Source organism: Mangifera indica, chromosome 11 (genome assembly GCF_011075055.1).
Source record: "Mangifera indica cultivar Alphonso chromosome 11, CATAS_Mindica_2.1, whole genome shotgun sequence".
Classification (NCBI taxonomy): domain Eukaryota; kingdom Viridiplantae; phylum Streptophyta; class Magnoliopsida; order Sapindales; family Anacardiaceae; genus Mangifera; species Mangifera indica.
This window is the reverse complement of record NC_058147.1, coordinates 17,115,792-17,127,500: the sequence shown is the minus strand read 5'-3', so window position 1 is coordinate 17,127,500 and position 11,709 is coordinate 17,115,792. Positions and strand designations below refer to the sequence as shown.

Genomic DNA, 11,709 nt, shown 5'->3' with positions numbered 1-11,709 from the left:
TTTGCCTAAATTTGTATCAAATATAGCTTTCTCATAGCTTTTAGGATCATCACCATGATTTATTTCTCCAACTAAGTAAAATTTAAAATCCTACTCTTAAGGAAATTCGTATCTATCCAAAGGTCTGGATACCCTAGAAGATCTTCATGTTAGAACTATAATATTTGATACTAAGGTTCATTGAGTGGACAGTCTAACTTTAATAATGTCAGTTTGAGGCTCTTTGAAATCTTCCTCGAGCTCAGTATTTCTACTCACACCACTTTCTTCCAATAACTCTTTCTCGAGAAAGTGTGAATTCATATTGACCATTATTCTTTGATCAGTGAGGAAGTAAAAATAATATCATAAACTATTTTTAGGATATCTTATGAATTGACCCTTCTCTAATCTAACATCCAACTTATCTGCTTTAATTACCTTGACATAAGTTGGACATCCCCAAAATTTCATATAATTGAGACTTGGGCATTTGGAATCCCATAACTCATACAGTGTTTTCTAGATTGATTTTGATGATACCAAATTCAAGATATGCATAGCAAGCTGAGGGTGTATCCCTATAATGACATTGGCGGGTCTATAAAGTTTACCATTAATTGTACAAAATCCAATAGAGTACAATTTTTCCTTTTAGATACACCATTATACTAAGGTGTGAATGGAGCAATCATTTGGGAAATAATTCCATTGCTTTTCAATAATTCTTGAAATTTTTTACTTAAGTATTCTCCTTCACAATCTGATCGTAGAATTTTAATACTCTTTCTAGTTTGTTTCTTTACTTCATGTTTGAATTCTCTGAACTTTTCAAAGGATTCTGATTTGTATTTTATCAAGTACATATACCCCATACCAAGAATAATCATCAGTAAAGATAATAAAGTAGTAAAAACCTTCTTTGGCTATGTGATTAAATGGTCTACATTCATCTATATGTAATAACTTTAGTAATTCTTTGGCATGCTCCCCTTTACTTTTGAAGGGAGACTTGGTCATCTTGCCTTGGAGACATGATTCACACAATGGATAGGGTTCAGAACCTAATGAACTTAAAAGCCCACTTTCTCTAAGTTGAATAGACCTTTTTCCCTAATGTGACCTAATCTATAGTGTCATAGAACCTTGATTTGTTTCATTTCGAATTCTTTTATTAGTGACAAAATTTATACTATAATCATTCAATTCCAATATATACAAACCATTTGTATTTATAGCTTTGCCCACTACAACATTTTCAAAAAATATCAAACATTTGTTTTCATTAAAATGAATATTATGACCAAGCTTATATAATGTAGAAACAAAAACGATATTTCTAGTGGCTTTTGCAAAATATAAAAATTTATAAAGTCTCAAAATGTGCCTTAATGGTAGTCAAACTTGGCAAGTTCCCATGGTCTTGGCTGCAACCTTTTCCCTATTTGCCATCTTTAAAATGATCTTGCCTTGTGACAAAACAAAACTATTTTATAGTTCCTGCATAGAAACACTCATATGAGATGTAGCTACTAAAACTACAATCCAAGAATTATTTGAATCTAAACTTAATTCGAATTCAATGACTTGATAATAGATTATACATGTTTTGTCTTCTTAAGACTATCTAGGTACAAGAGACAATTTATCTTCCAATGTCTATCCTATTGACAATGGAAACACTTTCCTTTTGCTTTTGCCTTTTTCATCTTAGAGGCATTTTTCTTAAAATTCCCTTTCTTAGGTCTAACATTTAGACCTTTCTTTTGTTGCTCTTTAGGCCTCTTATTGGCCTTGCTAGTAGAAGTCACATAGACATCCATATGTCTAAAGTCCTTTTTCCCTTGTTTGTAGAACTCTTGGAGCTTATTGAGCAACTCAAAGAGTGTCTGCTCTATCTAATTCAGATTATAATTGGTTATAAATGGTTTATAACTCGGTGGAAGGGGCTACGAATCAAATTCACTTTGATGCAGTTTGGTAGGACCATACCTTATACATCTGACTACCGTAAAGCATTGACCATTTTTATAACATGTTCATATGGGGGAATGTCGTCCCTTAATCTCATGCTAAAGAGTGAAGTGCATAGCTCGTACTAAACTACTCTTGAGTTCTCATTGTACAACTTTTGTAAAGCAACAAGGATATCATAAAACATTTTTGTGCTTGGTTTGAAGCTTCTTATTTATTAAGGATAACATGTAGCCTCGAGCTTTCCTATTATCCTTAACCTATGCATTAAACATCTTAATTTCCTCATCGAAGGCATTAGTGCTTCAAAAACGTAGCCAATCTTTTCGAAGTCTAGTACTATTCAAAGATATCTTAACCAATCCTTGAAGTTAGGTCTAGAAAAATATGATTATCAAAAATCCTTAGGAGTACGTTGTTGGTCATTTTTCAAATATATGCAAATACTGCTAAGAGAAATAGTTTTATTAATGAATCTAATGTGTGAATTTAAATTTTTTTTAATTGTATATTCTCATTAGCTTCTACTATTCTATTATAATCCTACACTCCTTTTAGACGGGATCCCAAAATTCCATTAGATTAAATTTCTAGTAGAGAATCGAATTATTATTAAACGCAATTAATCTCACATAATAAAAATCTCAGTTAATTAAATTTAAAAAGTATGAAACTTTTTTCATTTACATTGCTACATAAGACTCAATTTATTTTCATGCCTTTTACTTTAGACACCTCGCTTAATAGAAATATCAATACTCTTAGCTAGTTAAATGTGAACTATTATACTTCCCAAAATGGCATTCTGATCATGTCCTCACATAATAGAATTCTTGGGCGTGATGTACATACCTATCTAAGAACAAGATAAATTTAATTTTTATGACATAAATTTCATATCCTTCACATAATAAAATTCTGAGAATATTAAAATTTATGTTATAGAATTTAATTTATTTTATACTAAATTAATATTTAATATAAAATATGAACTCATTCACATTTAATTAAATATTAATCCATAAAATTTGACCTAATAATGCAAAAAATAATAAATAAAATGCAATGATACAATTACAAATGACATAATGTTTAATATAAATATTCTCTAATATTTATTTTAGATAACTTTTATCTAATAATGGACCATAATGTCATGCATACTCATGCAACTTGTCCATCAAATGATTATATCAACTGTTATACTCAATCAACATTAGGTGTTAGTATATGTGTAATATAAAAAATATTATATTTACCATCATATCAATTCATGTAAACTATTACACTCAATCACCATCAAGAGCTTGTTGGTATTTGTGTATGATATCATCATTTGATCAACACTGAACAAAGCAAAAAGGATATACCTTCTCAAATGTTCAATTTCATGTCAACATTAAATTATATCTTAACACTTAATCATCATTTGTGCAAGTTGACGTAAATGAAAAATTTAACTATTCAATCAAATCAAACTAAATTAAACACTAATCATACATGACCATTTAAACAAAATGTGTCAATTCTCTTACCATGCATCATAACCTTTACTAATTTTATGTAACTACATTAATCACATATACCATAATCTTCATTTAAGTGTTTTAATCAACATTAAAACATCGTTTAACATGCTCAAATCAAAACTTAAAAAATACAAAAATTTTAATATGAACCATTCATTACCTATATACTCATATATTAACATATCATCATACATTAATATTTTCATTTCATATACTATACTTATATGCCTCTAATAAATGTATTCATTGTACAATAGATAAAATAACATCAAGGAAAAATTCACCAAGCATATCATATACACATGGTTGAGACATATGACATAAGTTCAAGCTTTGATTTTTCAATTTTTTCAAGCCAAATCACATAACAAGCTATACATGCATGCCGCTAAATCATATTATTTATACATCAAGTAGAAAATGAATTCAAAGAAAAATGCATATCACAATATACATGGCTACCGTGACATGCATCCTTATTTTATAAATCAAAATTCAATCTACAAGGCAAAAATGCATATGCATGTCAAGAACAAGCCTATTAACATGCATCCTATGAACATTTCATCTTATACATGCAATATATAACATACTCTTCATCCCAAAATCATTATAACAAGAAAATAATATCAAAATCCACCAAAGAACATCCAACTAAGACATTTGAAGAAGAGTTCATGCTTGAAAAAGTGATTTCAAGGAAAAAGAACAATATGCATGCATATATGTGATACATATGCATATTCTTATGAACATCAAACATATTTTTGGCTCTTTGATACCATTTTGAAAGGAAGATGAAGAGAAAAAGATGCAAAACATGTCATACATGAATGAGAGAGAAAGAATCAATGCATGCAAAAACAACCAAAGAAAGTTAGGAGATTTACCTATTCCTTTGCCTCTTATAGGTATATAGGACGATGGATAAGCCTTTCAAGTAAGCAAGCCTTCAAAAAAGGTCCACTGTAACACCCCTTTCTAGATACATACCCTTACTTAGAATATAAACTGAAAAGACATGCACGACTGGACTAGCTAATTTAAAATTTTATAATTTAATGCATGATCATAAATTCTCAACGGTGCAAAGAAGTGCAATGTGAGTAATTACTAAAATACATCATTTATTGAAAATTCATCAATGTATCAAAAGTTTGAAAACTTAATCAAAAGTTATTGTGCATACATAAATCTAAAAAAATGTAACTGAAATGTTTAAAATACATAAAAGGAAAGAAGGAAAAGATACCAAAAGCAAAGGCCAACAAAAATACGTAGCAATGGTTACCGCCTAACGATGCTTATAGCTATACATGGTTTAATAAAGACAGTTTCAAAAGTTTTCCATCATTCATCTTTCTATTTAAATTGATTCATCAGTTTTCATAGAAGGGACAACTATAATACCCTTTCCTTCTCCTAACTTGTACACTTAAAATCCATGATAAACCATTACTATTTCTATGAAAATATTTTATTTTTGGAATAATTCAAAAGGGAAAACTTAGAACCTATTCAGTATAGAATTTAAATAAACCAATTAGATTTTTTTAAAAAAATTTAGAAAAGGAGAAAATTAAAGGCTTAGGCAATGAAGAACCCTACTAATAAGATAAATTCCAAAGAGACATAAAATCAACTTCCTTGTTTCAATAAGGTGCTAGACGACCAAATTTGATTTACCCATAAAAGATATTCAAGCTAAGAGGACCAAATATGAACTCTACCTCACTCTATAAGCTAATCAGCAAACTACTCATTCATGATAGTTCAACGCACAGTAGGAAGATGACACACCATGAGTTAACTAGTAAAGTATTAGAATTTTTAAATAGAAAACTTGAGTTCAAGTTTTTGCCATGCTTGTGAAACCTTAGAAAAATTGCTTTCCCAAAAAATACTCACACTAGGAAGATTGATCCAGCTTTTATCATTCAAAATTATTTAAAAGAATCGTACACTTTCCATAAGCCTAGTTAGTACTTGAGGGAAGCATAAATTATTGCATCTTGCTTAGACTGAAGTTTGTCTACTTTAAATATGGTTTTAGTCTGTCAGAGAAGCTTATTAGTTGTACAACGCGAGGAAAAAGAAGATAAAATTATCAAAGTCAGGATGAGATCATGAGAATATTTACAGATGGAATTTCTAATGATTATAGGAAATCTAAGACTTATTCTAACTTATTAGTACAAAAGATTCATTTAACCAAGTCGACAAGCATTGAGAATAATTTTTTTTGTAATCTTATTCTTTAATATTTTAATTAAAATTTATATGAATTGCTTGTAGACCAGAGGCTAGCAAATTAACTATATGTTTAGATCAATTGCATATAAAGTGCTTTGATCTTTCCTTCACCATAATCATGGAGTTAATTATCTTAATTAAGCCCTGAATTAGTTCATAGAACAATGAAAAATCAAGTTTTCTTAGGTCAAATTCTGTTAAGAAAAGTACAAGTAGTCCAACAACTTAGAATATATAACTTAAGCTTGTGTTAAATACAAACCACTACAACACACAAAGTTACTGGTGCTATTTTGTCCCATTAGGTAGAAAATTAAAGTGAAGAGTTTCATTTCACAAATAAAAGTCACAGTTTCATCAACATTATGAACCGAGTATGCAATTGTCAAAATGCTTCTTTGGAGTAGAACTAATCAAACTAAATAGGTAAAACAATAGGTCTAATAACTTGGAACCATTGAGTCTCGAACCCAAATCTCACTACTTGAGGATTCCAAGTGTTTTACTACTTAAGCTACCTCTTAGGAATGAGGATTCTAGTTGCGAATCTGGATGTGGTCACAACTCGACATTTTCATACCCTAACATAGGCCATATACAAAGAGTACTAAGGTCTAAGTTGGAATTGGCATATCTAATGTCGTAGTAAAAGCATAAGATACCTATCTATCGTACCTTGTGCATATATCATATGACCTATTAGGCTAGCTATCCGGGATACCTTGGTCACACAGAAAAATAATTTAGTAACAGTTTTTCCCCTTATCATATAAGTTAATCAAAATTGTTGTCTAAACCATCCTGAGATAACCCTTACCATAGGTACATATATAATGCATCCCGTTGACCACGTGAGGAAATATTTGAGAAGCCATCATTCTTACCATGCATACTTGAATAAACTAGGTAGCTATGCACCTTGGCACTAAGTGTATGATGCTTCTTATAAGTATCCAACCCTATTATTTTCACAAATTTTACCACTTATGCACACAACTGGTGGCTAATTTGGATTTGAACCACTTTCTTTAACTTTTTTTATTTTTGAGCTAGATCCAACTCGGTTGAGGTCCCGTGTCAACTTCCAGTTACTCGTGTTAAGCTACACAAGTGTGTGCTTATAGTGCACCCCTGTGTGCCTCTTTTTATATACAATGTCCATTTTTGGAAAGTCATACATGGGTATGTGTCCCATACCACATGGTCGTGTATGGCTTACCTTAGAACAAGTGTCCGAAAATAATAGAACTTCCTATTTTGAACTGAAGACACATAGGTGTGTATGAGACCATACACGATCATGTGTCATGATTTGAAGATCACAAAGCTTATGGGTTTAACTCACTTTGATTAACTCCTGACGATTCTAACACACCTACAAGTCTCAAAATTTGTTTTTAAGCATCGTAAACTGATTTTGCATGTTCGAGAAAGCATAAACATGGCCAATACATTAAATCTTAATCATCAACCTATCATGTTTAATTCAATTTCGTAACCACAAGTTACACATACAATTCAACCATATTCAAAGATAGTTATAAACATTTTGTTCATCTATCAGAATCTCATACACAACACAACTTTGTATCACATGATTTTCATCATTAAAACATAACTTTACCCTATTTTTATGCTTGTTGGATTCATAACATCAAGCTATCAAGGTTTAGACACGACTATCACACAAAACCCATCATAACAATATTAGAACTATCAAAACTTTGCCATTCACATTATATCACTCATTTTACTTTAGAATCCATTCTTTAACAAGTAAAAATGAGGGCCAACTTACTTGTCTTCTGACATACAAACAAGTCTTCGAATGGCTATGACAATTTTTTACGATAGTGGCTCTTTTTTGGCAACTACAAGACTTTTATTTGGGTAAAGTTAATAAGTGATATAATGTGAATGACGAAGTTAAATACATTTTAAGCATAAAAATAAGTGATATAATATGAATGGTGAAGTTAAATATGTTTTAATAAAGCGTAAAAATGAGGGCCAACCTATCATTGCTCTTTCATTTAGGTACAACTAAGGTGAGAAACTAATGAGAGGATTAGGTTAAATGTGTTTTTATTTTGCTTGTTGGATGTGATATACGACCATGTACAGACTCGACACAAGTGTGTGCCATGTCATGCAACTAAGACAACCTCTAATCTTGCCATAATTCTTATCTTATCTAATAAATTTGAATTTGTTAATGATACATGACTGTGTATACCTTTATACATATATGTGTATCACTCTGGAAAACATTAATGAATTCTATTTAAATCAAGTAAAAAGACTAAAATACCTTTAGGATTACCTATAGATGTTACAGCCACCTCAAACTTTTTTTCCACCTCTGCCAAGAGACACAAAGAAAGGGAGAGAGAAGATTTTTATTTTTCTTTAAAGAGAGAGAGCTTTTGGCAAATGAACTTAGTTAATTCAAAATGAACTAAAAGACATGTTTTTATAATGGTGGATTAGTTGTAATTAAAATTTTTTTTTTTTGCCTATCAAATTCTTAATTTGAAGTTTTGTCATGCATGTATATCAATGATATACTTTAGCCACCTAAAATCTATCTCATTGATATTTTAACTTTTAGAATGTCATCTTTACACCCATATAACATTTATATGATTTAATTATCCTTTGGAAGGTGCTAGCTAACTATGGATAATTAATCATCATTCTTAAAAGCTTGGTTTTTTTGTGTGACTTTTTAGGTTCACCATGATTTAGCCATAAGTTTACTTTCAGATGATTTGAAAGACATCTAAAAACTCAATGACTATGATAAATATCTAGAAAACTGTTATAGCCCCTAAACCACGATGAAGAAATTCTCCATCAAACATAATATCTCCAATGTATGTTCTATACAGGTGATATCCTTTCGTTGTCTAATCAAGATCCATTTCAAACTCATGAATCGTCAAAGCCTAATTTTGATTCTATATGAATCGCCAATTTAGATATTTGAAATACATCACAACGAACATCCTTCACATGATTTACATTATACTCTGAACAAAGATTTGATTTCCAATATTTATCGATTTTCACTTTAGAACTTAGATTTGAATCGAATCAATAGATATTTAGAACCAATACTTTTTCAAGTCAATAGATCTCATCTTGACCATTATTCTTCTCCATATACAAATAACATATGACCAATATGGTTTTTCTTATGGGATATGGTTAACCTCATATTTGTACACCATATGGATCACGTGTATTCGTATTGAGTTTAACCATGGCATCTCAGGTCAAAGGATTAATTCATGCACTAGTATGATCTTACGATAAATCTTTGACTACGATTTAATGACCATATGACTTATTGTTATTGGTCATGTTTGAAAAACGGTTCTTTAACTATTAATTCATACCAATACTCTAATGACATGACCATCATTGTTATCTACATTAATGTCATCTCATGATAATCAATAGAGGTATTCGTATGCCTATTATGTGATATAATTGACCAAGTTACGTCACATCTGTAAGGAACAACTCAATGAGTGAGTTTGTATATTAAGTGAGTCATCTAGATAGTTCACATACATACTTTATATCATCACAAATAAAGAAAACAACTTATGCATATGAACAAAAAGACTACATCTTTTATTAATAAATCATGATAAGTGTACATATAACATAAAATGCCTTTGGAACTAACAACACGAATGATTCCTAGGGCATACATTAACATTGGGTACACTTTATATTTGACATCTGGGATGTCTAATGCTTTCACCAGACATTCGAGATGTTAATATATATCATTCAACATTAGTCATCCAAGATGACATGACTATTGGAGATTGAACATTGAGCCTCGAAATATTTCAAATAGGCATTTGGGATACCAAGAAAACATCCAAAATTACCACAAAAAAATTAAATATAGGACATTGTTATGGTTTATAGATATTTTATTTGCTTGGTGTCATAAGGTCTCTTGCCTACTGAGTGTTTTATGGTTCACCATGTTCCTTTTATGGTATGGTAAATAAGATTATGGAGCAGCGAGGTGAGAGGGAACTAGTGGGTCGTCTCGAAGAGATGCTTAAGGTGAGACATTTTAGCTATTTGTTCTTTAGAACTTTATCAATGTATTTTGGGATTATTGTTATTTACCTTTTGCACTTTGATTTTAATGATTTGGTTTTCAAATGTTCAGATTTATTTGGTATTTGAATATGTTATTGGATTTTATGTAATGCACTTTTTGGGATTGTGGGACTTGAATTGATTACCATGCATATTTTATAATTGTTGTGTTTTTGTGTGGGCATTTTTAAGGCAACACATCTCTTAGGGTGCATATTTTGAGTAAAGGTATGTGGCTGAAAATAGGTGTTACATGAAAGAAATTATGAAAAGAATAAATGCAAAACATGTCATACATGAATAAGAGAGAAATAATCAATGCATGCAAAATCAACGAAAGAAAGTTAGGAGATTTACGTACTTCTTTGCCTCATATAGGGATATGTGATGATGGATTGAGCTCTTCACTTGAAGAACCTCCAAAAAATGGCACTACCAAGCCAAAAATTCCTCTTTGGCCAAGAGACACTTAGAGAGAAGGCAGAGATTTTTTAAATTTTAGTGAGACATAGATATTAGCTTAAATGAACTTAGTAAATTTAAAATGAACTAAAGGTAACATTATATATTAAAGGGTCTAGTTAACAATTAACTAATTGTCATTTGGTTTTTTTAAATTCACAATTTAAAGTGTGACCAAGCTAGTATATCAAACATATATATTAGCCACCCTAATTCTATCTCACTAACATCTTAACCTTTAAAATGTTAATTTTTGCACCCATATTGTAAAACCCCCTTAGAAGTATAGCCCTCCAGAGGAAAGGGCTATTAAATTGACTACTTTGAGCATGCATTAAATAAAAAGAATTAATAATAACTCAAAACAATTGAATAAAATCTCATTTATTAAAAATAGTAAATTAATGAAATACCCTTATCAAAACTAAATTGGAAGCATTTAAAAGATGTCGTAATATTAAACTTAAACTAAAAATATATCATGTGTAGTCTGATACATCTATGAAAATTTAAATAAAATAAAAGTTGAATAGACTGAATTGAACTCGATGCTTTATGCTCATGGACCACTGCTTGTCTTGCAACCATAACGATCACATGTACCTACACACAAGAAAGTAAGGAAACGAGTGATAAAACACTCAATAAGTATAAGACTCACTTACAACTTTAACTAAAATCCCCAAAATGCCTTTAAACTCGACCTATACTAACTTGTCATTTGGAGTCGGCAAAAAACTCCTTCATGGATGATGATAGGTTCTATTTACTATCTTTGTACTCATACTACACTTTAGGGACTATAGATTATATGTCATAACTCTTGGATTGAACTATATCTCTCTCGATCACTAAGGAACCACTCCCACAAATTTCTATCTAGTGTAACCGTACTAAACTCAATGAAAGCATCTGAATCTGAAAACTATAACTAAAGTTGTATATTAGACCAATCAATTTGGATCGAATACAAGGATTTGGTACGTTGGTCATGTGACTTATCTTTCTATCTAATGTCCTATTATGAATAGTATAGTGACTATATACTCATGGTGCCCCCTCGTAATGATTCTATGATGTCTAGCATGCATACATCTTGAGTCTTTACTTACTTAACTCTCTCTCTTTTCCACTTAATAGAATGTCTCATGCCCCACTATAATTGAACTTGAGGCGTGTGGGGTACTATTACATAACTAGGCTCTCTATATTGTTACTCGGGATGACTATTAAATTCTTAACCTAATTCCCTCTCTTTTTTCTATTTTGCTTTGTACACATGGTTGTGTCTTTTTTAATCCACACATATGCCTATCTTGCTGTGGTATCTCTCTATGTGTTAATATTTCAAAACACACGGTATGTGCCCTCACTATTACAA

The 11,709-nt window shown here is 30.7% G+C and overlaps 1 protein-coding gene across 1 annotated transcript in view; it reads left to right on the top strand.

Moving 5' to 3' along the window:
• LOC123228802 overlaps nucleotides 1-11,709 on the top strand; it is a 48,753-nt gene that overhangs the window by 4,086 nt on the left and 32,958 nt on the right. The gene's annotated exons all lie outside the window — the stretch shown is intronic.